General features: G+C 40.5%; 1 long non-coding RNA gene across 1 annotated transcript; it reads left to right on the top strand.

Annotated features, from left to right (window-relative positions):
* The first annotated feature begins 2,615 nt into the window (after positions 1-2,615).
* On the top strand, positions 2,616-9,449 carry LOC134292465 (uncharacterized). The gene is made up of 2 exons (XR_009999712.1): positions 2,616-6,472; positions 9,254-9,449. It is a non-coding gene; the product is annotated as an uncharacterized LOC134292465 (long non-coding RNA).
* The last annotated feature ends 15,564 nt before the right edge of the window (positions 9,450-25,013 follow it).

Genomic DNA, 25,013 nt, shown 5'->3' with positions numbered 1-25,013 from the left:
TACTTCTGCAGCAAGAGGAGAAAGAGGGAAGGAAAGACACAGAGTGTAAAGCTCTGCCTTTCAGTGTTGGAAGATGAACTGGTATTGTTCACAGAACCTGCTTATCCTTTCATGACAGCAGAGGATCAGATATTATCAGAAAATATCCGCATTTTTTATCAGAAAATGACTTTATTTCACATTTATTATGCTAGATCCTTGGTGTGAAGGAAATCAGGTAGCATAATTGCAAAGGATTTTGAATCAGATGTAGGCAACACTGTCCATATATTACATGGAAAAGTTATTTTTTTTTACTGCAACTCCCATATTTTTTGCCTTGAATCCCTGTACCACAAGGACAGCAAGCAGGAGGAAGTATGGGTGTAATCAAGTTGCTTTCTAATAACATGGGCAAGCTGTAGGTTGCCACAGGAATGTGCCACAACAATCTTCTAGCTAGCCGCAAACAGATGAACCGAGGGGCCAATGAGATCCCATATGATGGAAGGAATATCCACAATCATTTATTTTTCAGGAAAAACAGGAGGTCCTGATACTTGGGCAACCCAGCTGAGTAGAATAACACAGAGGCAATAATTTTGCACAGTGTTTACCCAGATTTTGTAGATCCTGAAAATATTCTACAATTCTAATTTTAAAAATCATAGGTGTTTCTGTAAAATTATGTTCCATGCAAAACACTGTTTCCACCTTGGGATCGCTGAATGACAGGCTAAAATATTCCCTTTTTCCACAGCAGGGAGAAAACATGTGGAAATGTACTAAGATGAAATAGTTGACGATTTAAATTTTATCTGTATCTGTGTGTGTGTGTGTGTGTGTATGTGTAAAGGTAAAGGTTTTTCCTGACATTAAGTCTAGTCGTGTCTGACTCTGGGGGTTGGTGCTCATCTCCATTTCTAAGCCGAAGAGCCGGCGTTGTCCATAGACATCTCCAGGTCATGTGGCTGGCATGACTGCATGGAGTGCCATTATCTTCCTGCCAAAGTGGTGCCTATTGATCTACTCACATTTGCATGTTTCCAAGCTGTTAGGTTGGCAGAAACTGGGGCTAACAGTGGGATCTCGCCCTGCTCCCCAGATTCAAACCACCAAACTTTTGGTCAGCAAGTTAAGCAGCTCAGCGGTTTAAGCCACTGCGCCCCAGGGGCGCATATATATATAGTATTTGTTTCCTCTCTTTGAGAATCAACTGAGAGTCAAATATTCCACTTGTTCTCCTGGCTTTGGCACCATCAATGTCATTCTACACATAGTTTTGTACAACAAAACTCTTGGATGAACCTGGAACCATTCCTCCTGTCATGCAGACTAACTAAAAATTTGAGAAAGTTAATTCTTTAAACCATGCTGGTGAAGGGAATTGGGCCCTCCATGGATTCAGGACCCATGGAGTCAACCATCTACTGCTTGAAAATATGCCCCACGCACCCCACCCCAAAATTCCAAAAAGCAAATATAACACATATAATGGAATTTGGGCATCAGTTGATTTTGGTATTCATGCGAGATCCTGGAGGCAAGTCCCTTCAGATAACAAAGGCCTACTGTAAAAAAGAGAAGCATACATGAAGAAGTCTGGGATGAGAACAATGTGTTCACATAAAAACACTGAATCATTCCCTTGTTCACGTAGGATTCCTTCATTGAGCCTTTTTATTGCCTCCTCTTATTTTTTGGCCTTTTGCTCTCATGAGCCCAGAGTAAACGCCTGCTTTAAACCTGGTCCAGTTTCAATAGACCTTATCCCACCCTACATTTCTCCTGTTTTCTGACTGTCTTCTTACATTGGCATTAATCTAACGGAGGTCTTCTCATGGCACACAGCCACTTCTGGTGGCTGTGCATTGAAATCCATTTCATCAGTGTGTGAAGACAGTGAGAGAAGTCCAGTTTCAGGAGCCGGTTGTTCTCCTGACTCTTAATTGAAGACAGCAGCAGGAAGCAGAGGAAAACAGGGAAACACTGTGGGTTGACTGGCCATCCCTGAAGACAGATCTTGACTGGGTAGGTCATATCTTCACTATTGACACTTTCCCCAGCTTTTGTCCCCCCCGCCCCCACCCCCACTTCCCTCCTGCCTGTGGGATAAAGTCAATAGTCAGGAATATTTTGACGTTGAAAAAGTTGTGATAAAGCAACCCAGAGAAAAATAGAGATGGATTGAGGGGATGCCTCCCTTCTGCCATGCATGGTCATTTTTGTGCAAAAAAGTAGATTTTGCAACCCATTCCCCCATCTGCCATAAGCACTTTGTACATGAACAAGGCCAACATGTGCCTTTGATGCACGTGTCGTCCCAATCAGGTCTTGCTTGGCCCTTAGGGAGAAATCTGCTTTTCTACAGAAGGCTCTCTCACAATCCTTTTGAGTCCTGCATCCAGGAAGCTGCTGGAGCGAAAGAAATCTTAACAAGGGAGGAGGTGGAGGGGATTGCCTCGCTTGCCCTCTGGTTCACCAGCCACTGTTGCCACTGTCAATGGGTATTTAATTAATAGCTATTTTCATGCACTGACTTGGGCCTCAAACCTATTTGTCTCCACCTGCATTAGGTACTGCTCTGTGCTCCGCTGACCAATTCTGGAGCAGCCAGCCAGATAACAGCAGGAGTGACACAGAAGCAGCTGTGTTTGTTTGATCTTCTCAGTGCCAGGATTTTTGGGTCTGGAAGAGCCTTCGCAAGCTACCAACAGAGGCAGGACTAAGGCACCGTACAGAAGAGCTCCAATGTTGCAAATAACAAGTATAAATAAAGGCAAGCCAGGAATGAAAAGCACAAGGCGACTCTGGTAACGAAAATGTAAACACAAACAGACCCTGCTGGTTGCTATGCAGCTTTCTGGAGTTTCCAAAATGTTGAAGGTGCACTAACTTGAGTGCTGTTTTCCTTGTACTCGACAGACAAATGCATTGGCGTTCTTTCCCTCCCATGAGGGTATCTGCCTGCTGTTTTTCGTTTGCACAGCCTTGGGGAGGGAACAAGCAAAATGTAGTAGAACTGGAAATCAAAGATGAATGAAGCGGTTTCAAATTGCTGGAGTATCTGTCAAAGCTATACCTGTAGAAATTGCTTTCAATATTTCTTTTAACATTTCAAAATTGCTCAATATTTAAGCCAATTTTTACTTACACATGGAGTATCAATTTCATACCTTCAGGGAAACTGCGGGAAATGTTTGCATGCATTTACTCTTGTGAATGTTTTATGTTTCGGCATTGTTTTCATTATTTCAGGTACTTTTTTGAAAAAAAATATTTGACAAATACTCTTCATTGAATTTTAGTTTGAAGTTAAAAGCTTAAATGTCTTTAAACTGAATTTTTGGGAGGATAAATCTAGTTGGAGTGGTTCACATCTTTATTACCTTTCCATTAGACTATAATGCACTCTGGGTGGGGCTGACTTTGAAAAGTATTTGTAGCTATAGTTGCCACAAAATGCAGTGCCAGATTGTTATCAGGTACAGGTAGACCCCTGGTTACGAACAAGATAGGTTCTGAAGGTTTGTTCTAATGTTGAATTTGTATGTAAGTCAGCACAGATAATTTTCTGTTCCTGTGATAATTTGATTTTCAAAATGTGGATTGTTATGGAAACAGAGATTAGTGAGAAACCTTCAGTGGAGACCCCTTTCCCCATAATAACTCTTCCAGGAGTGATGAGTCATTCGTAAATTGGATGTACAGTAGAGTCTCGCTTATCCAACGTAAACGGGCCGGCAAAACGTTGGATAAGCAAATATGTTGGATAATAAGGAGAGATTAAGGAAAAGCCTATTAAACATCAAATTAGGTTATGATTTTACAAATTAAGCACCAAAACATCATGTTATACCACAAATTTGACAGAAAAAGTAGTTCAATACACAGTAATGCTATGTAGTAATTACTGTATTTACGAATTTAGCACCAAAATATCATGATGTATTGAAAACATTGACTACAAAAATGCGTTGGATAATCCAGAACGTTGGATAAGCGAGTGTTGGATAAGTGAGACTCTACTGTATATCACTCTAGGACTGCCTTTACTTTCGTGACACCACAGCTCTTACTCTGCATTGTTTGCCAGTCTGTTTCAGAACTCATTGTATGTTTTTGGTTTTGACCTACAAAACGCTAAAAGTCTTTGAAGCAGGATATCTGAAAAATGGCAGTGTAGATCCAACCCTAAAAAGGCTCAAACAGGAACTGTCTGTGGGTCTCTCAGTGCTTCTGTGCTATTCTATGGCGTGCTTCTGGCCCAAATATAGTTAAAGGATAGGATTTCACGATTATTTGCAGTTTCAAGTATCTATGGGGAGTCTTGAAACATATCCCCTGCAGATATGGGAGTTATACTTTGTTCTGTATTTCCTTCTGTGAATCAATAGCTGTCATTTTCAGAATCTTCCTGTGGTGTTTTCATGAATCTGTATCTTTTTGCTATCAGTTAAAAAATCTGGTGGGAAAAATACTGTACTAATTTGATGACAAAAATGGTATTATTTTTACTATTATTGTGACTATGATGCCAAGAAGGTACTCAGCTACTTTTTATGGTTCCTGTTTTCCTGCTAACCCCCACAGGGACTCTGAAAGGTAGGTTTGTTGACAGGCAAAGATAGACTATGATGGTATGTTCCATGACTAAACAGGGATTTAAATTTGCATTTTTCTGTTCTAAGCCCAGCATTTTGAACATTATGTTAGTTATCTCAGAAGGGTAGTTACTATTTAAAAAATGATGTCAAGGCTGAATCACAGTGGGGAGGAAAACTACATTTTTGTGTTGAATTTACATAATTAGAATGCAAATTTATAATATGTAGAATTGCAATAATTTGCATAATATGCAAACTAGATTCCCACATGTAAAGTTCCAGAATATGGCAATGCTAGTAGTAAGTTATTATCTGGAAACATTTATTTCTTAAAGAAGTTCAAGGGCCAGTAATCACTCAATGAAATGGTGCAGAGAGCGAGTCATTCCAAATCTGCAACCCCCAAATGAAACAAGCAACACTAGATTACTGTCCAATGAAGAACTTGTGTAGGAGACTTGGGACCCATTCACACTAAACCAGGGGTCCCAAAACTAAGACCTGAGGATTGTAAATGGTCCTCCAAGGGCATTTATCCAGCCTCCGCCCTTAACTTTAGACTTAGGGTTGCCTAAAGTCTGAAATGTCTTGAAGGCATGTAACAATATCAATCCCAGTAGTCAAGTTAATTAGGATTGTTATTGTTGTGTGCCTAATTACATCATTATCTCATCAGGCAAATGCAGACCCACACTTCCCATTGAAACACTGGTATGTTTATGTTAGTTAAAATTGCTCTTCATTTTAAATATTGTATTGTTCTTTCATTTCACTACAAATAAGGTATGTGCAGTGTGCATAGAAATTCATTCATGCTTTTTTCAAACTATAGTCCACCCCCTCAACATTTGAAGACCCCTGCAGTAAAAGTTTATAGCTCTATGTTCCACTTTAATTGCCATGCCAGGTGAGTGGGAGCAATTAGAATTTTATGTCTGGTGCTTCTAACAAAACTACATGACCCAGGATTTCATAGGAAGCAGTTAAAGTGGAATCATTGTGCTTTATTTTTATAGGACTTTATCACACCAGCTCGCTATCCTGTTATAGTCATGTTAGTTTAGACAATGGATATCCATACCAAGTTGAACACCTTCAATATAACACCTCTCTCCATTAGTGCAATGACAACAGTTCACCATTCAGCGGTCCCACAATTATACACTCGTAACCTCATATTTCCACATTACTGTAATTCCTTTATTTATTATCATTATTTTGATTTATAGCACAATTGTGCAATTTAACCAAAAAAAGGCAAATATAAATAAAAAATGTAAAATGTAAAGAAAACAATTCTGGTAATAGTGAAGATGAGAAGAGAGAGGAGAATACCACCCCCTGATTTCACTTTACTGCCTGTATGCCAGCACAGATACAAAAGGAACTCTTCACACTAAAGTAGGTTGTGAGAACATAGTGATATTGGGAGCTATTGATGGGTGAGCCATGGTGGGAGGTGCACAAACTGGTAACAGGATGCACATGGTGATGACATCATATGGCAGGGACTATCACCAAGGGTGATGGTCCAGCTGCAATCCCAGTTTGCCTGCTTTGCCTGCTTTTGTGACGTCATCATATGGGCTGATATGCCCATAGTACGCCGCTTCCTCACCCCTCGCCATGTAGCTCATTACACAATGCACATCTACTTCTGGCCAGGCTCTGTGGTGAAAGGGAAGAGGAAGCGATGTACACTATGATGGTGGCAACATTGGAGGCTTCCTGTGTTGTCTTTTCTACAATGGGGGGAAGCCAGGTGGCGGACGCTTCGCCCCGTGGGATGGGGCCAGCGATAGGTTGGGTAATTGGGGCCATGGGGCAACGAGTTCTCCACACACCCCGACATGACCCCATGTGTGGCGAATCCTTCACTTAATGAGGTAAGATCCTTAGTCTATAGTGGGGATGGGCTCCTGTTGCCCATTTCTATCATAATGTTTAATGGATTATGTGGGGAAACTTCCTTGTCAGCACCATAAACATTGTAGTGAAAGTCAACACATCACTTGTGGAAAAATTTATTTGGCCATTCTTTTTCAATGATCTGTTTAATAACCTATCTAGTTTGTTGTGGATCGATTCCTTTTAGTGAAGCAAAATTCAGTGTCTTCTTCTGTCTCCATGCTTGAGGGCAAAACTATACTTGCTGATTCTGATGCTATTATGTTTTCTTAGCTGTCTTCATTTTTTAAGAGGATCTTGCAATGTTAGATTTCAGATTAACAAGAAAGAGCCATGATGGTTCGAACCAAAGAACCAGCTAAGTCAGGCAAATGCCTCCAAGAAACTGGAAACTTTATGAAAACATCATAAAGGTTACAGCCAGCCATCAGTCACTGTGTGTTGTTTCCCCAGCAACTGGTTTTCAGAATCATGCTACATCTGACTAGAACTTGGAAAATGTGTGTTATTACTATTTTCAAAAGCAACAGGGTTGCCTGTAACACATTGTTGTTTTCTAATTAAAAAGATTGCTCCTACTTTTTGTCATTTTACTAAAAGTAGTTTCTACATACCGAATGCCTGTTATTGCAAAAACATTCTTTGGGGTAAGGTAAAGGTAAAGGTTTCCTCTGACATTAAGTCCAGTCATATCTGACTCTGGGGGTTGGTGCTCATTTCTAAGCCGAAGAGCCACCATTGTCTGTAGACACCTCCAAGGTCATGTGGACGGCATGACTGCATGGAGCGCCGTTACCTTCCCGCCGGAGCGGTACCTATTGATCTACTCACATTGGCATGTTTTCGAACTGCTAGGTTGGCAGAAGCTGGAGCTAACAGTGGGAGCTCACTCCGTTCCTGGGATTTGAACCTGCGATCTTTCGGTCTGCAAGTTCAGCAGCTCAGTGCTTTAACACACTTCGCCACCAGGGCTCCATTATTTGGTGCAGTGCTGGGTATTTTAGCAATAAAAGCAGCATGTCAATAGCATGCTACTGTCTTAATAACTGATAAGTAATTTCAATGAGTAATGAGTTACTTGTAAAAAAAAAATCTATATACAAGTAAAACACATCACTTTTCTGTGTAATGTTTGAAAGCCTCGCTTCTGGACCTGGCAGCTTTTTTATCTGTCAGAACTAAAGTCATCCATAAACCCATCTTTCCCTTACAAATTTATTTAACTCATCTACCAGCTCCAAGCTCTCCTCCCCGAAAGCTAAGCAGAACTTTCTCATGGTTACAGGTGAGTGTTGCTGAGTGACATATGTTTCTGTAGTATTTTCCATTTCTCAGCTTGCTGTTGTCTTTTTGATCTGGAGTATTTAAACAAACTGGGCATTTCAATATTTCCAGCGGAAGGTTCCTTGGCTGTTTAATTTTACAGTTAGCTCATACAATCTGTGTTTGGGATTTATAATATTTTTTGGCTTGAGCAGAGAGTTGTTCATTCCTTAGAGTACAATATTTGGATAAGTTCCACTCCACCTACAATCTATAATAAGTATTTATGTTTATCTATATTTTCTGAATATAATAACTGTCCTTATGGCACTTAAACAGTGCGCATGTAGCAAAACTGAGAAAACCAGGGATTTGGTATTTTAATTCTATTCTAGCCCTAAAACTCAGGATTCATTCTAAAACACACATACCATATATACTTATGGGTACATTGATTTCAAGTATAGGTTGAGGGAAGGTGTTGGGGAAAAATTATAGATATCCAGGCATTCAGGAAGGCCAAGCACAGTGGAGAAAGTAAAACGGGGACTAAAAGTGCTTCTTTTAGATTCTTTTGGGATGGACTAAGCTCTTACCTTTTCCCTCTCTGTTTAGAGAAGAGAATTGACCCGTTTCTTATAAAAGTTAAGGTATCAGGACTCAAATTGATCCATGGATCCAGCTCAAGATAGAACTTGAAATATAATAGTGTTATAAAAATGACACCCCCTTCCCAAAAGATGGACTCAACATGAATTTTGAAATCATATAAGTTTTATTATATTTTTTACATTTATAAGGTTTCATAATATCGAAAAAATAGCATCCCCCCCCCACATACACACACACACATTGGGCTTCATTTTCAGTAACCTGGCCAGGAAACTACACATTCCAAAGGAGAATAACCAACCTTTCTCAAACAGAACATTTTAGGGGAACTGAAGAGGAAATATGTACCCACTAATTCCAGACAAAAAGCATATCTATAAATTCCTTCACAAAAGGAGTTTTCCTCATTGTCTCAGAACTATACATTTGTCCTCTCTAAAAATCAGAACCTTTTGGGATCTCCACATATATATTGTATAATAATGATAACTATGCTTTGGAGTGAGGGATCATATCTGCACTTATGCAGTCTAGTATTTGCTTCTTGGGATAAACTTAAATAATATAATATGCTTGTGTGTGTATCCCTGCGGAGCTTTTCTGGCTCCCCACCTACTGTGAGCTGGGCCCATCAGAAGGACACAATGGCAGCCTGGGAATTTAATTCTATCAAGCAAAGTTTCAATCTCCTGAGGGAGTTTAGCAGAGAATAGATAAAATCTGTGTGCTTTACATTGAACTATTCATATTTACATAACAGCCCATTGTTTTCTCTAAGGTTCACCTTTTGTGCAAACTGGAATTAGCAAATAATCTCATCATGGATATTTAACATATTGTCTCACATTTTACCTGTCTGCCCCTTTTCATGGGGGACTTTTCAGGTTACTCTGGCTTTAAACCAGCAAATGACAGCTGTCAATTTTTTCTGCCAAAGAGGAAACTCCAACTATCTGTGACGTCAAAAGGATTCCCCATTCAACAGGAACTCGGATTGAAACCATGCCATCTTCTGACCGATCAGGAGAGAAAGTGGGTTTTTAAATGACTGTTGAAGAGAATAAAATGTCTTGTGCTGTACTATATGCTTTATATCCAATTCTTTTGAGCACAGACTCTGTATCAGACATCCTTTCAGGCCTGAAAGTAATAAACCTCTATTCCTGTTGCCTTCAACCCTGATTTGCATGCTTATCTGGTCAAGTTAGAGGGTTGCACTGGGCACCAGACTCTCAGCTTGCTCCTTTGGCGAGTAACTGAATCTCGACCTCAATAGTCTTGTCAAATCTTGTTTCCTCTTGCTTCTTTATGCTGTTTGGCATGGTTACTGAACAAGTCTAGTACTGTTGTTCAGGAACATTGAGCTCTACTGCTAAAATATGAGTTACTATTTTCCTCCATATGGGCTTTGTGAAGTGTTTTCCACCATACTGCCCAGTGTTAGTAAAAAAAAGGCATATTTCTAATGAGGGCATATGGATCTATAAATGATATTATAGACATATTTAAATTATACTACAATTTCATATCTAAGGGGGATATACTCCCAGACATATGCTGAGAATCAAAACTACAGGTAACAGCAAACTCTGTTGAAATCATGGACATTTGGTTCAAGGATACCATGATGGAAGACTTAGAAAATAGCTAGAAATTATATTTTGTTGAAAGAGAATAAATGAAACCATAGATGACAGTCACTAGGCACAACCCCATTAAGTCTTGGTGCACTCACTGGTGAGAAGACCTCTCTCCATTCCATCTGCCATTGGTATGGATATTGTGGTAGTGGAGATCATTCTTGAGCTTAATTTTCCCCATGACTGCCATCCTATTTTCCTTTCATGTCAAGCCTTATTAGATTATAAACTTGAAGGCTGGGAATTGTCAGAAAGTGCACAGCAGATTAAAACACTGATAAGATCACTTAAAAGTAGGATGAGTACAATGCTAGATGCATATGAACAAGGGTAAAAACACTGCAAATATAGACAATATGGGTCTAATACAAAAAGTTGTCTTATCCTGGCTACCTCAGAGAAAAACTTGGCAACAGCCAAGGTCACATGGGGAAAATTGTCACCTAGTAAAAAGTTGGAATTGTGCTGATCTACCAGGTAGGTTGTTCAGTAGGGAGTTAATCATATGTAGCCAAACCTGCTTATAAAAAACTGCAAGACAATGAGATGTGATGCATTCAACATTCTGGTTGTTACATAGGCAAAGTCTTGCATTGTATGGGATGCCCACAAATCTACTTCGTAGCACTTCAGATGGGAACACATTGCACCTTGTTTTGTAGAATAGGTAACAATATTTGGCCACTTGTTTCATGAAGAAGCCCAGCATAGTGTATATTTAGGGTGCTTGGGGAACAAGAAACATACGAACGAGAACATAGCTCACAGAAGGCAATGTCCCACAGTCTATTTAAATAGATTTCAGTGCCATATCATAACCCAGATGAGATAAGAGGGATGAAGAAAGACCAACAGAAAATGCTTTTTTAGAGTTAAGCTTGATCCAGTTGCTAGTGTAATCATTCTGGCTAGATGGTGAATCAGACCTGAGCCCAGTCTGAAAACACTGACCTTGAGCTAATACTGAAGGGTCCACTGCCAAGCTCTTGTTGACAGGGGGATTTCCCTGGATTCTAGCAGCAAGACACAGGATGGCACACATCTGGGGAACTCGAAGAGAGCACTCAAGAAATGTGATTGCTGCTGATCTATCTTAGGTGTTAAGCCACCAATCAGATGCTGGATGCATACAGCATCTGGGTAGCTGTCTTGGCATTCTTCTTCATTCGATCAGTCATTTCCGACTCTTTGTGACCTCATGGACCAGTCTACGCCAGAGCTCCCTGTCGGCTGTCACCTCCCCCAGTTCCTTCCAGTTCAAGCCAGTCACTTCAAGGATACCGTCCACCCATCTTGCCCTTGGTTGGCCTCTCTTCCTTTTTTCCTTCCATTTTCCCCAGCATCATGATCTTTCCCAAGCTTTCCTGTCTTCTCATGATGTGGCCAAAATACTTCAACTTTGCCTCCAATATCCTTCCCTCCAGTGAGCAGCCAGGCATTATTTCCTGGAGGATGGACTGGTTGGATTTTCTTGCGGTCCAAGGCACTCCCAGGATTTTCCTCCAGCACCAGAGTTCAAAGGCATCTATCTTCCTTCATTCAGCCTTCCTTATGGTCCAGCTCTCACATCCATAGGTTACTATGGGGAATACCATTGCTTTGACTATGCGGACCTTCGTTGCCAGTGTGATGTCTCTGCTCTTCACTATTTTGTCGAGGTTAGCCATTGCTCTTCTCCCAAGAAGTAAAAGTCTTCTGATTTCCTGGCTGCAGTATGCATCTGCAGTGATCTTCATGCCTAGAAATATAAAGTCTGTCACTGCCTCCATGTTTTCTCCCTCTATTTGCCAGTCATCAATCAGTCTGGTTGCCATGATCTTGGTTTTCTTGATGTTTAACTGCAGCCTGGCTTTTGCACTTTCTTCTTTCACCTTGGTGATAAGGCTCCTCAGCTCCTCCTCACTTTCAGCCATCAGAGTGGTATCATCTGCATACATAAGGTTGTTAATGTTTCTTCCAGCAATTTTAACTCCAGCCTTGGATTCGTCCAGCCCTGCATGTCGCATGATGTGTTTTGCGTACAAGTTGAATAGGTAGGGTGAAAGTATACAGCCCTGCCATACTCCTTTCCCAATCTTGAACCAGTCTGTTGTTCCGTGGTCTATTCTTACTGTAGCTACTTGGTCTTTATACAGATTTCTCAGGAGACAGACAAGGTGACTTGGTATCCCCATACCACCAAGAACATGCCACAGTTTATTATGATCCATGCAGTTGAAGGCTTTGAAGTCAATAAAGCAGAAATGGATGTTTTTTCTGAAACTCCCTGACTTCCTCCATTATCCAGCGGATATTGGCAATGTGGTCTCTTGTTCCTCTGCCTTTTCTAAACCCAGCTTGTACATCTGGCAACTCTCACTCCATGCATTGCTGGAGTCTGCCTTGCAGGATCTTGAGCATTACCTTACTGGCATGAGAAATAAGTGCCACTGTACAGAAGTTTGAGCATTCTTTAGCATTTCCCTTTTTGGGTATGGGGATGTAAATTGATTTTTTCCAATCTGATGGCCATTCTTGTGTTTTCCATATTTGCTGGCATATGGCATGCATTACCTTGTCAGCATAATCTTTCAAGATTTTAAACGACTCAGCTGGGATCCTGTCATCTCCTGCTGCCTTGTTATTAGCAATGCTTCTTAAGGCCCATTCAACCTCATACCTCAGGATGTCTGGTTCTAATTCATTCACCACACCGTCAAAGCTATCCTCTATATTATTATCCTTCCTATACAGATCTTCTGTATATTCTCGCCACCTTTTCTTGATCTCTTCAGCTTCTGTTAGGTCCTTGCCATCTTTGTTTTTGATCATCCCATTTTTGCCTGAAATTTACTTCCAATGTTTCTGATTTTCTGGAAGAGGTCTCTTGTCCTTCCTATTCTATTGTCTTCTTCCACTTCCATGCATTGCTTGTTTAAAAATAGTTCCTTGTCTCTCCTGGCTAACATCTGGAATTGTGCATTTAATTGGGCATATCTCCCCCATCACTGTTTCCTTTCGCCTTCCTTCTTTCTTGGGCTACTTCGAGTGTCTCAGCAGACAACCATCTTGCCTTCTTGGTTTTCTCTTTCTTTGGGATGAAGTACTTCGTTGCTCCCTCCTGAACAATGTTGTGAACTTCTTCCATAGTTCTTCTGGGACTCTATTTTTTAAATCTAGTCCCTGAAATCTATTCTTCACTTCCATTGCATATTCACTAGGAATATTTGTTAGGTCATATCTAATTGGTCTGTGTATTTTCCCCATTCTCTTTAGTTTGATTCTAAATTGAGCAATAAGAAGTTTGTGATCTGAACTACAGTCAGCTCCAGGTCTTGTTTTCATCGATTGGATGGATGTCTGCCACCTTTGGTTGCAGAGGATGTAGTCAATCTGATTTAGGTGTTGACCATCTGGTGAAGTCCATGTGTAAAGCCGTTTTTTAGGTTGTTGGAAGAGAGTGTTTGTTATGCACAGTAAGTTTTCCTGGCAAAATTCTATCGGCTTACGTCCCGCTTCATTTTGTTGTTCCAAACCATGCTTGCCTGTATCCCAGTTGTCCTTTGACTGCCCACCTTAGCACTCCAATCTCCTGTAATGAAAATAATGTCTCTTTTTGGTGTGTTATCCAGTAGGTGTTGCAGATCCTCATAGAACTGATCTAATTCTGCTTCTTCAGCAGCTGTGGTTGGGGGTATATTTGGATCACTGTGATGTTAAATGGCTTGCCTTGAACTCGAATTGAGATCATTCTATGTGATGACTCATGGGCCTTGTAGTCCTGTTCCTAGTACTATTGTGGCAGACGAAGAGGAAAACATGGGATTTTTGCCGGTTCAGCCAGAGCCGGAGCCTCTCCACCTGGAGGATGTTTGCCCTCAAGAATTCAGCCAAACAGGCCTTGGGCAGAACTCCCCCCCCCCCGTTTTCCCAGAGAGACAATTATACTAGAGATAGAGGAGTCAGAGAAGCTAATCGCCGAAGCCTGAGAATCGCTGCCAAACAACTGGCTGATTAAGTCTGCTTCCCTTGGGAAATTCTAAGGAGTCATGCATCTGGACAGAGTTGGGTTTCGCTTCTCGTTCTCTAGGGAAAGAGTTCTGTTGGCGGGAAAACGAGACCCAATATAGGTGTTTGTCGCAAGGGAAACTTTGCGGAGTCAATTGATCAGCTTGAGGAGAGAGATCGTGTGTGGACTTCGTAATCCCTGTTCCCTGCTTCCCGGATCAAGTTTCAAGTCTTCCTTGTCTCACAGTTTGCCACGGACTTTGTTCATGCTTCATGTTTGCCTCGTTTCAAGTCTTGGATCAAGTCAAGAATTAAGTTTATTTCCAGACTTGTAGTCAAGCTTCATTGGACTTTAAAGACTCTGTTATTTCCCCACACTATTGCTTGGCAAAGTGTGTGTTTCGGTCAAGTGGATTAAAACTTTGAACTCTAATATCTTATATTGGACAATACATTTCTGGACTATATTTGACCTTATCTTAAAGGTCTACTTCTGAACTTTATTCTTCACTTGTTTTTATTGATTTTATATATTTCCTTAATAAAGATATTAGATAGATTCTGGCCTCTGTGCAAGGTTATTGGTGCTCTGCAGCCTGGGTCTTGACATTCTATCATTTTCTGGGTTGTATCCAAGCACTGCTTAGAAGGCTATGAAGGCTACTCCATTTCTTCAGTGTTCCTCTTGTCCACAATAGTAGATCTGGTGGTCATCTGTTGTGAAGTGGCCCATTCCAGTCCATTTCAGTTCACTGACTCTCAGAATGTCTATCTTTAATCTTGACATCTCACCAATAACCACATCCAGTTTGCACTGGCTCATAGATCTTATATTCCAGGTTCCTATAGTGTGTTGATCTTTAGAATATTGGATTCATCATTCACCTACAGCACCGTTGGCTGTTAGCTTTACTTCCAGCTTTGAGCTAACTGCGTCATCACATCTGGGGCCAGTTGAACTAGTCCTCTGTTCCTCCCCAGTAGCATTTTGACCATCTTCCAACTTAGGAGTCCTATCTTCTGATGGTATACCGACATTTCTCTGGTTGTACTGATCCATTTAGTTTTCATGGCCAGAACACTGGGGTGGGTTGCCGTTACCTTCCCCAGATATCATATTTAGTCTTATCTCCCTGCCATGACCTTCCCATCTTGGGTGGCCCTGCATGGTTTAGCTCATGGCATCATCGAGGCACTCAAGCCCCAGCACCACGTCAAGGTAACGATCCTTTGCATTGGCAATCCTTTGCATTGGCATTAAAAACTTTAATAGCTGATGGCATATACTGATCCTCTTTGGTAATGCTAAAATATAAAATGGCTGATCTGCTTACTTGTTAATTGCTAAACTGCTCTGAGAGGGTTTTTTTCATAGAAGAGTAGGGTATAAATGTTCTAATCAAATACCAAATAAAGTTTGTTTTCTGCTGCTCCAGCAACTAGAATATGTGCCCATGGATTCAAATTACAAAATAAGAGATTTCCACCAAAATATTAGGAAGAACACTCCTAACAGTTAAGATATGTTCAACTGTGTAATAAACTGTCTTGAAGGGTGATGGACTCTCTTTCTTTGGCGATCTTTAAACATAGATTGGATTGGCATCTATCGGTGATGTTTTAGTTGTGCATTCCTTGGAGGCTTTTAAAACAGAGGCTGGATGGCCATCTGTCGGGGGGTGCCTTGATTGTACTTTTCTTGTGTGGCAGGTGGTTGGACTAGATGGCACATGTGGTCACTTCCAACTCTATGATCCATGATTCTGTTCCTGGATATCAGGGAGTTGGACTTGATAGATCAGGACTAAACAGGAGTTGGACTAGATAAATCAGTACTAAATTTAACTTTAATTACTGGTCTGTGACAAGCAAAACATGGAGCCAGGAATGGAAATCTATGATTTCCAGTCATCATAGTATACTTTCTAGGCAAATTGAATACTTTCTCTCACTTAATTTGTTGAAAGGGGAGTTTTTGCATGGGCTGATCAAAATCTATCCAGAAGGTAAACTGCAAAGGCCTGCAAGTGAGCTTATTATGAACTTCCGGAAGCAGCTGCAGTGGCTATCAAAACCCTGACTGTAGTCAACCAGTAAACTTCACCATCAGAACAAGAGCGCTTCTGTTAGATGGGTGTGCTGACCTTTTGCTGCTCTTTCCATGGCAGGCAGGTGTGGGCCCAGTACCTGTTTGTGAAAGAGTCATATGTAAAAGGTTCAGGAAAGCAAGAATCTGAGTCACTGTCTGCTCAACTCCCAACTAAAATAATTTAATTTTCCAACCAGTTCAGTTTTCCTTCATTTAAACTTGAAGAAGAAACAACAAAAAGCTCTTACCCTGAACCCCTGACCTTTTGGAGGTATACCCACCTCCCCTGATGATTCATCTGTTTACCTTGAGACAATTAAATGTGACTCAGATTAAACAACCTTTCAGACCAAAGGAATATGGGCTAAAAACAGGTCTGGCCCCACCCTATCTAGTGCTAAGGAGGACTGAGGCAAGAGTATTAGTGTCCGTCACTCCCAAGGGAAAAAAATCTCCAAGAAATTGGAGAGTGGCACTCAACAGAAAATATTGATATTTATTTCACAAAGGGGACCCAGCAGGTGGAGCTGTTTCAGAAGGATGCATCCCTTATTCAATGGTGTTCGAGCTCCTGGGTCTTGCTGACTCACAGTTCCATTAAAATTATAAACTCTTGGGATGTGCTGCTTATGTCACACAGCTGTAAATGCATCAAAATAAAGCAGTTAAATTCAGACATATTCCAGATGATCGCAAAGTAGTCCTAGCCTGTGAAATATTGCAACAGTAGAGCTGCTCAAATAAGATAAGTCACTTTTCCATCATGAAAAATATAGTTCATACAATGATTGTTTCCCCAATATTATGTACAAAATGATATAATTTTTCAAAATGGTTCTAAAGTATGTCTTTGCATGTGCCTGTGTGTTTGAAGTATTTGAGATTACAACAGTTTAAGGAGTTGACGATCATTCTTTTACATGTAGTTATAGGCTCCATCTACACTACCATATAATGCAGTTTCATAACGCAGTTTCATAACGCAGTTCATAACTGCAGCTGGACTGTCTTCTTTTGTGATGGTTCCTATTACATGAAGCCATGTGCATTCCCCTGCTGATCTTCCTCCTCTCCATGATTCTCCTGTCTCTAGTTATTAACATGTAATACCCATCAATAACTCCAAATTCAGCAACACCATGTCATCTCCCTTTCTGAGTTGGGTCCCTTCCGTTACTGTTCTGGCATGCTGGCAGTAAAGTGATGTTAGAGGGTGGGATATTCCTTCTCTTCTTCCTTATTATTCCTAAACTGTCATTTTTTTTCTTTTATATTTTATAGTTATATTTGCAGTTTTTTTGTTTTAAAATGCTGGGATTGTGCAATTGTGCTAAAAAAGGAACAGTGGTAGTGCAGGAAGATGGGGTTATGAAGGTTTGGGCACATATGATCATAGAACCATGAATTGCTGGATCTGTGCAATTGCATTATTCAAGAGAGATGCGAAATTAACCTGGTATGCATCCACTAGCAATGATAACATGACTAGTGAAGTCGCAGGTTCAAGAATCCAGCATTCTTACTAAGAGGCCATGACTTCCTGTTACAATTTGCTCCCTTGTCAAACAGATAATGCTGCCTGTAAATTTCTCCTTCCTGTTAAATCAACATTATTTCCCTTGTAATTTGATTATGTTGGTTTGGGTCCTATCTCTTGGAGCAGTAAAGTTCTTCTCTGGCTGTGTCAAGGAATTATTTTTCCCCACCTTCCCTTCTCACCTGGCAGTTGTAACAGAAAACAAAAAAGTTTTTTTTCTTCACTTCTCTCCCCCAGTTCTCATCTTCCCTTTCTCTGTTTGTCTGCCAGGAATCATCTGAGCCAGAACAAGGATGAGCTATTTACTCTGTAGTTATAGAGCATCTTCTAAAACTGTATAGTGTCCCCATGTTCCTGCCTTCCCATGCTGGCCATTATTTGACCTGGGATTTTGGGAAACACCACCATTTGGCATTCTTTGGTTCTAATTTCCCAGGATGTTTTTAAGCCCTTTACTTCCTTATGATTGTTGCTGCCAACTACAGTATTTCCTCTTCCACCATTTGGGCCCCAGATCCCTAGGATATATAATTTTGTCTGTTTCCCTTAGGGCCATACTATTCAGAAAACCTTAGATAGTATTTTAGAGGAGAAAACAGGCAAGACTTAACAATGAGAAAGGCAGATCTTCTCACCTTTCTCCTTCCCACCATCACAACAGTGAATAAGTAATAGCTTATTCATAAAAATCCCAGCTTCAGCTTTCTGTGTATCCTTCCTTGAGCTTCTACAATTATGTGTACTGTATAATAAACATATAAATGTCAAATTTCAGGGGGGGGGGGAATTCCCTTCTTCAAAATATTTTTTTCAATACCAGTTGTGATTTGTGGTCCCAAACCAAACCTAAAGAAATTTATCTACCCCCCCTCCCCCCCAATTATGGCTAAAAAATCCAAACTAAGTGCTTTTGTCTGCATGTGGATTGATTCTATTGTGATCATTAAGTATTCAATAAAACATTTGGTACAACTGAAGCAGTTAGTTCCTGTGGCAAAATGTATATATTATTTATTTTACAGGTCTAATTTTAACAACATCCTTTCCAACCGGAACCATTGGCTTTTCCTGCACTCTGCAGTGCCTACATCCAGAGCATGGATCCACTTTAAATCCAGTTTCTGCCTCCTGCAGAATTCTGGGACTTGTAGTTTAGGGAGGGGCCTTTAACTGTTCATCTAGACAGGTCCTGGGCCTCACTAAACTACAAACTCCAGAATTCTGCGGGAGGCAGAAACCAAATTTAAAGTGGATCCATGCTCTAGTATGATGAGGCTGATAAATGCACTTTCTCTGATAAGGGATACATGGGCATACATGTATCTTGGGGAAAAAAATCATCCAATTCTTCCATTGGTGACGGCTGAGAATTACACATTTGGGAGGGCATTCTGCTATAAGCAGTAATGTTTATTTCTCATATCTGCTATGGGAGTTGGCTAGGACAGAATACAGACTTAAAGAAGTGTTTCTCCTTTTCTGCAGATCAGTTATCAGTCACATTGTGGACTACAGCTCCTAGAATCATCCTGGGAATTATAATCCAAAATATAACATTTCTAAGATATATCCTTTTCCTTTCACAACTGGGACACTGTACGTTGACCTGTAGAAATCAATTTTAAAAAATCCACCCAGATACTATTTTTATGTGCATGATTCATTCTGGCTGGGGCCAATGAGTGTGCCACCATGTTACATGTTTTTTTCCTTTTTCATCCTCCTCACTTTCTGGACATGCTATTATTCTTCACTAGTGAGTCATCTGATTTTTTTTTGTTTTGGGTTTTAATTTAGATTAGTAACTTTCAAAGAATACTTCTGGATCTCTTCTGTTTAGGCAAAGATAAATGGTAAAGATTTGATTCCCTGGCTCCTAAAAGCATAAAAGCAGTAAGAAAAGAGTAAGACAATACAACAAAGTTCAGGTTCCAATATTGTCAAGACTTGAGCGGGGCTGTTAATAGCAGGATCTTCTGGAGGTCTCCTATTCATAAAGTTGCCATAATGCAAACCTGACTTGACAGCACATAAAAACTACAAATTAAAAAATATATATGCAGAACGATGCATGTCAGTATCAATAGTGGTCACCTCTGAGTACATACAGATGCCAGTACATGCAGCCTACACAGACTGATTATTGATTATTGAGAGCCAACAATCAATGGACTATGACTCCAGGAAACTACGATTTGACTCTCTATTATGCTGATGAAATTCTAGAGCAAATCCTATCCTCTCTCTGCCTGAAAGGAAGGTAATGGCAGATTTCCTATGATTATATCTTGGCCTAGAAAACTTGAGGGTAGGGTTACCACAAGTCAGAATTGCCCTGCTGTATGAGCTAACATATAACCTTTCATGTATGTAACTTGGACTATACCACCATTAAAATTACTTAACCTCCCTCAAGCTCTTCTAAGAGTCTCTACGTATATATTTTAGGCATATATCTTTTGCTGTTAACTATACAGTTGATTGCAGCCGTGCCGCCAGCATTATGGCTGAGAATTATTTCAGACTATTTGGTCATCGTCACTTACGCACCATCTTTCCCATCTTTACAGCTAAGTAAACTGTGTAACTTTCTCCCTGGGAGCACATGACCTAGCTTGCATAGTGGAACTGCGCAAAATGGATAAAATGAGGGTCTGGGTTGTAAACTTGCACGTCCATGGAACTGATGACACATGTCTAGCAGGAGGGAACCTTTGTTGATCTTGAAACATGCTCTTCTCATGTATACTCAGGTTTGCTGCTCTGCCTTATGTTGGCATAGGTCTGAACATCTTTATTAAGGGGGAAGAGGACATTCTCTCTCTTCTTTCCTTCATTATAGTGTACTTGTTAAATGTTGAATTGCATATTTAGTATTATAAAATATCCCACTAGATGATTTCCCTGCTCACCTATAGTCAGCCTCATTTTTCACATGGATTGGGAAGTGAGGAAGCATATTTCCTGCAGGAGAATTGTGAAGAGGGGGAGGTGTCTTCTATAAACTGTCTTCTTGCTGTGTTTAGTAACTTCTTTGTTTTTTGGCCAGAATTATGGAAGGAAGCAGGATTGCAGAGGGAATGTGAGGTTGGTGAACATGATCCCTTTTGAGACAATCGGTAGGTAGTGGTGCTAGTGGTGTTGGTACAGAGGGGCAAAATGATGGTGTTGCTCTCAAATAAGAATGCTGCCCCTTCTATGAAATTTCCTCCAGTTCCCAAATGTCTACCATTACAGACAATGAGATATTCAGAACTGTTCACACCTAGAATGCTTTCATTCCTGTGTTCAGGATAAAGCCGTGAACCACTAGCTCAAATGAGATGCTACTTCGGTAGTAAAGAAAAAGCATACAATGGCACATGTCCAATGGTTGGTTAGTCCCAACTGCAGTAAACTCGAGATGGAAAGACAATTCAAAAATATTCAAAATAACAGTTGAAAAACGTGTTTCTCAAATGTTGTGAAGCCCTGATGAGAAGAATCCAGGACTGGTGAGAATCTTTTGAGTTCAGGATTTATTCTATAAAAAGAACATGCATAGTTTTGGGGCATGTTTAACGTGTGTGATTTCTGCGCAGTTCACCCCAATTGTGAATAGTCTTTGACAACTGAATTTTTCAAAGACTTTTCCACAGTGGGAAGAAAACTGCTTTCTTCAAGAAAAAAATTGAAAACTAAAATAGACCCGCTGAATTAATGCAATGTATCACCGGGAGCCCCGGTGACGAAGTGTGTTAAATCACTGAGCTGCCGAACTTGCAGACCGAAAGGTGCCACGTTCAAATCCCGGGAGCGGAGTGAGTGCCCGCTGTTAGCTCCAGCTTCTGCCAACCTAGCAGTTCGAAAACATGCAAATGTGAGTAGATCAATAGGTACTGCTCCGGCGGGAAGGTAATGGCGCTCCATGCAGTCATGCCGGCCACATGACCTTGGAGGTGTCTACGGACAACGCCAGCTCTCTGGCTTAGAAATGGAGATGAGCATCAACTCCTAGAGTCAGACATGATTGGACTTAACATCAGGGGAAACCTTTGCCTTTTTTCTCATTAATATTGACTTACCAGGTTTCTATTGACTAAATAGTTGGAAGGAAGAAATGGAGTTTTCTGGGGATAGTGTAAGTCCCACATTGTGACTCAATGTAAAGTTTGTGGAGGTGATGAGACGTGAGTTGTATTTTGGTCACTTACATGAAAACTCTGTGAACCGCCAAGAGGCATGTTTACTTACCTTGCTATTTTGTCTTTGAGGCTGGTAGAAAGAGCTGCCATATACAAAATATCAAGTGAAGGTCATTTGGTGTGATAATGGAAAGAGTGAAGACCATACTGGAAAGAAAGGCAGATGTGGCATAAACAAAGTTCTAGACGTGCCTGAAATGAACTATTAACGTTATGTCAATGATTTAAATGAAAAACGCTGGAATTGCAAAACCTAGATCCAAAAGCAGAGAATCTATTCCAGCTACCCCAATATGCAGGAAAGAAAAATGGCATTTAACGCTTGCTATTTTCTTTTTTTATGGTAATAAATTAGGAAGCTGGCTGTACAGTTGTTTTGAATTAAAAACATGTACATCTTTTTCACTCTCACATGTTTGTTTGTTTTCTTTAATGAGTTTTTCATTAATGAGTGGTTAAAATTAATCTGCTTTCACTTTTTAAGGGTCTAGTTAATAATGATGTCAAAAAGACTGCTGATAGTAGTGCTTAATGAGTCCTCTGTTGTCAGGTTAGCTAAGCACCAGTGCACTGTGTTTATACAGCCTTTGACACTTCAAAAAACCAAAAGAACGATCACAGGGCTTGTGTTAAAGCCAATAGGGATGGGGGGCAGGGTTAACACAGGCTTGTAATCATCTCTGTCTCTCTGTTTCTTTCTTCTTTTTTATCAAGTTCTAACAGGATGGGGTACTTTTTTGCATGATTTTGGTGTGTGGAAATGTGAAGGAATGCCGTTCTTACAATTTAATTAAAGTCTTTCCTTAGATTCTCTCTGAATGTATTGTCATATACCTAGTGGGGCTCTCTTGTTGTGTTGAGGCCAGGAATGACTCTCAAGGGCTGGGAAAAAAAGATTGTGCTGTGTGGCAGCTGTTAGCGACAAACACCATTCTAGCTCAGGCTGATGTGTTTCGTCTCTACTGGAAAATTACGTCTTAAATAACAGATCATGAAAGAGTAACCCTGACGAGGTCTGTAATTTAGTCTTGAGAGGAAATTCTTCATTCATCAAGCTTACAGGAGACTAAATTAGGTCCCTTTGGAGTAAGACTTTGTTGGCAGTTTGTGCAAGGATAACTTCTACCTTTCAGAATAGATCTGGCCAAGAAGGGTTGTTTTCAAGATCTGCTTCTGTACCCAGATCATTAAAACTGTGGTGGGAGAAAGAGGAAAGAATTTTTTTTCTCCTCAGCAGTTTCAACAGAGATGCTATCTTGACAGATCAAATCTGTCCATTTCTTGAAGACCAGTAAGTGGCTGGGATGGGGTCCTATGGAAGATCCTGCTGGATAAATAGCTTGAGAGGAATATGACTTCCCACCGCAAATCATAGGTAAAGGTAAAGGTTTTCCCCTGACATTAAATTTAGTCGTGTCCAACTCGGAGGGGTTGGTGCTCATCTCCATTTCTAAGCCGAAGAGTCAGCGCTGTCCATAGAGAGGTACCTCCAAGGCCATGTGGCCAGTATGACTGCATCGAGTGTTGTTGCCTTCCTGCTGGAGTGGTACCTACTGATCTACTCACATTTGCATGTTTTTGAACTGCTAGGTTGGCAGAAGCTGGGGCTAACAGCGGGAGCTCACTCTGCTCCCTATATTTGAACCACTGACCTTTTGGTCAGCAAGTTCAGCAGTTCAGCAGTTTAACCCACTATGCCACAGAGGGAAAATCATAGAAACATTCAAATGCAGTTCTTTGAAATCCAGCATTCAGTTGTTGATTTTAATATTAGAAAATATTTACCACAACATATCTATGTAAATAAAATTAAGTTTATCTCTGTTTGTTGCTGGATTGATTTTTAGCAAGTTTGGAGGGGATGTTTAGGATGTTCTAACTTAACATACAGACAATATAGTGTACATGCAATTTAACTGAAGGGCACCCCAGTTATTTTTTCATACTAGTATGTTTAATGGGCAGTTGACGCATTCTCTCAAGGTCACCGAGATGAATGTGCAACATGCAAAATTCTGAGCACCCAAAGTAATACTCTCCAGGACAGTTGAGACTATATAATAAATTAACTCTTCCCCAGATATTACAGTTAGCAATGCATATAACACAGTTGCAAAAAGATGCACTTTGAAATATATTCCAGATGTTTTGATTAATGTGTCTATTGTTGGAGGATACTGACAAAGTGCAGAGGATGCTTAAGTGAACCAAGAAAGAGGTCTCTTCAATGCAAGATAGAAGTACAATTTGTCATGAAGAAAGAAGTGGGCCTCCAACCCAGTGCACTTGTCCTGAATGTAGGAATCTAGTGAAAACTGAAAGCATCCCACTCTGCCCCATTTTGTCTCACATGTGCCTACACTTTGGTTTCTCTTCCCTTTATTTCCTTTATTGCCCTTAATACGGTGGTTGTCTGCACTTACAGAGCAGGAACATTTGTGATACACTACGTTTTAAAGGTGATCAAGAGGGGAAAGTCCTCCATGGCTTTGCAAAGCAGTCAAGATGGTAAAGGTCAGACATGACAATCACAATCCATTTAGAGAGATAGTATCAGTGAATTAACACGTATGTACTGTTTTGAAGAAATTAGCACATGGAGCAGAATTGCTTTGTCTTTCTCACATTCTTTATTTCCTGAATCTTGAGTTCTAGTGGGCAGCTTATGCCCTCCACTCTCCCTGGCTAAGAACGTTATCATATTGGCTGTTGGAGTTGCCACAAATTGTGGTGAATCCGACGGTGCCTGTAGAGGGGCATGGAGAACCCATCATCCCATGCCCTGCATCACCCGACTTACCAGAAACCTCATCCCAAGCATCTACTACTCAGTTTTCCCCATTGTTACCAATGCAACACGGGAAGCCTCCTGTGTTGCCGTTACAACAGCATATGCCAATTCTGTTACAGTAAGTAGTAACAGGATCAGGTATATATGTGTGTTAAAGAAAACCTTATGGTGTTAATTATTATGAGCAGCTACTGATGCAGGTCAGCAAGCAAGCTTGGACCACACCCGGTGGGGTATAACTGTATGGATAGAATACAGTTGGTGATGGTGATGCTAAATGAACAATGACTGACCAGCAATGCTCTTTGCTTTGCTGTGATGGAATAGCTATTTGTTTTATGTTCTACTCTTTTGGATGAAGAAGCCTTACTCTGTGCATCTTACAAGGACTGTGTAAGTTTGTTGAGCTATTTGAT

The sequence above is a fragment of the Anolis carolinensis genome, chromosome 1, assembly GCF_035594765.1.
Source record: "Anolis carolinensis isolate JA03-04 chromosome 1, rAnoCar3.1.pri, whole genome shotgun sequence".
NCBI lineage: Eukaryota > Metazoa > Chordata > Lepidosauria > Squamata > Dactyloidae > Anolis > Anolis carolinensis.
Note: the sequence above shows the minus strand (reverse complement) of the source record. Positions and strands in the feature narration are given on the sequence as shown.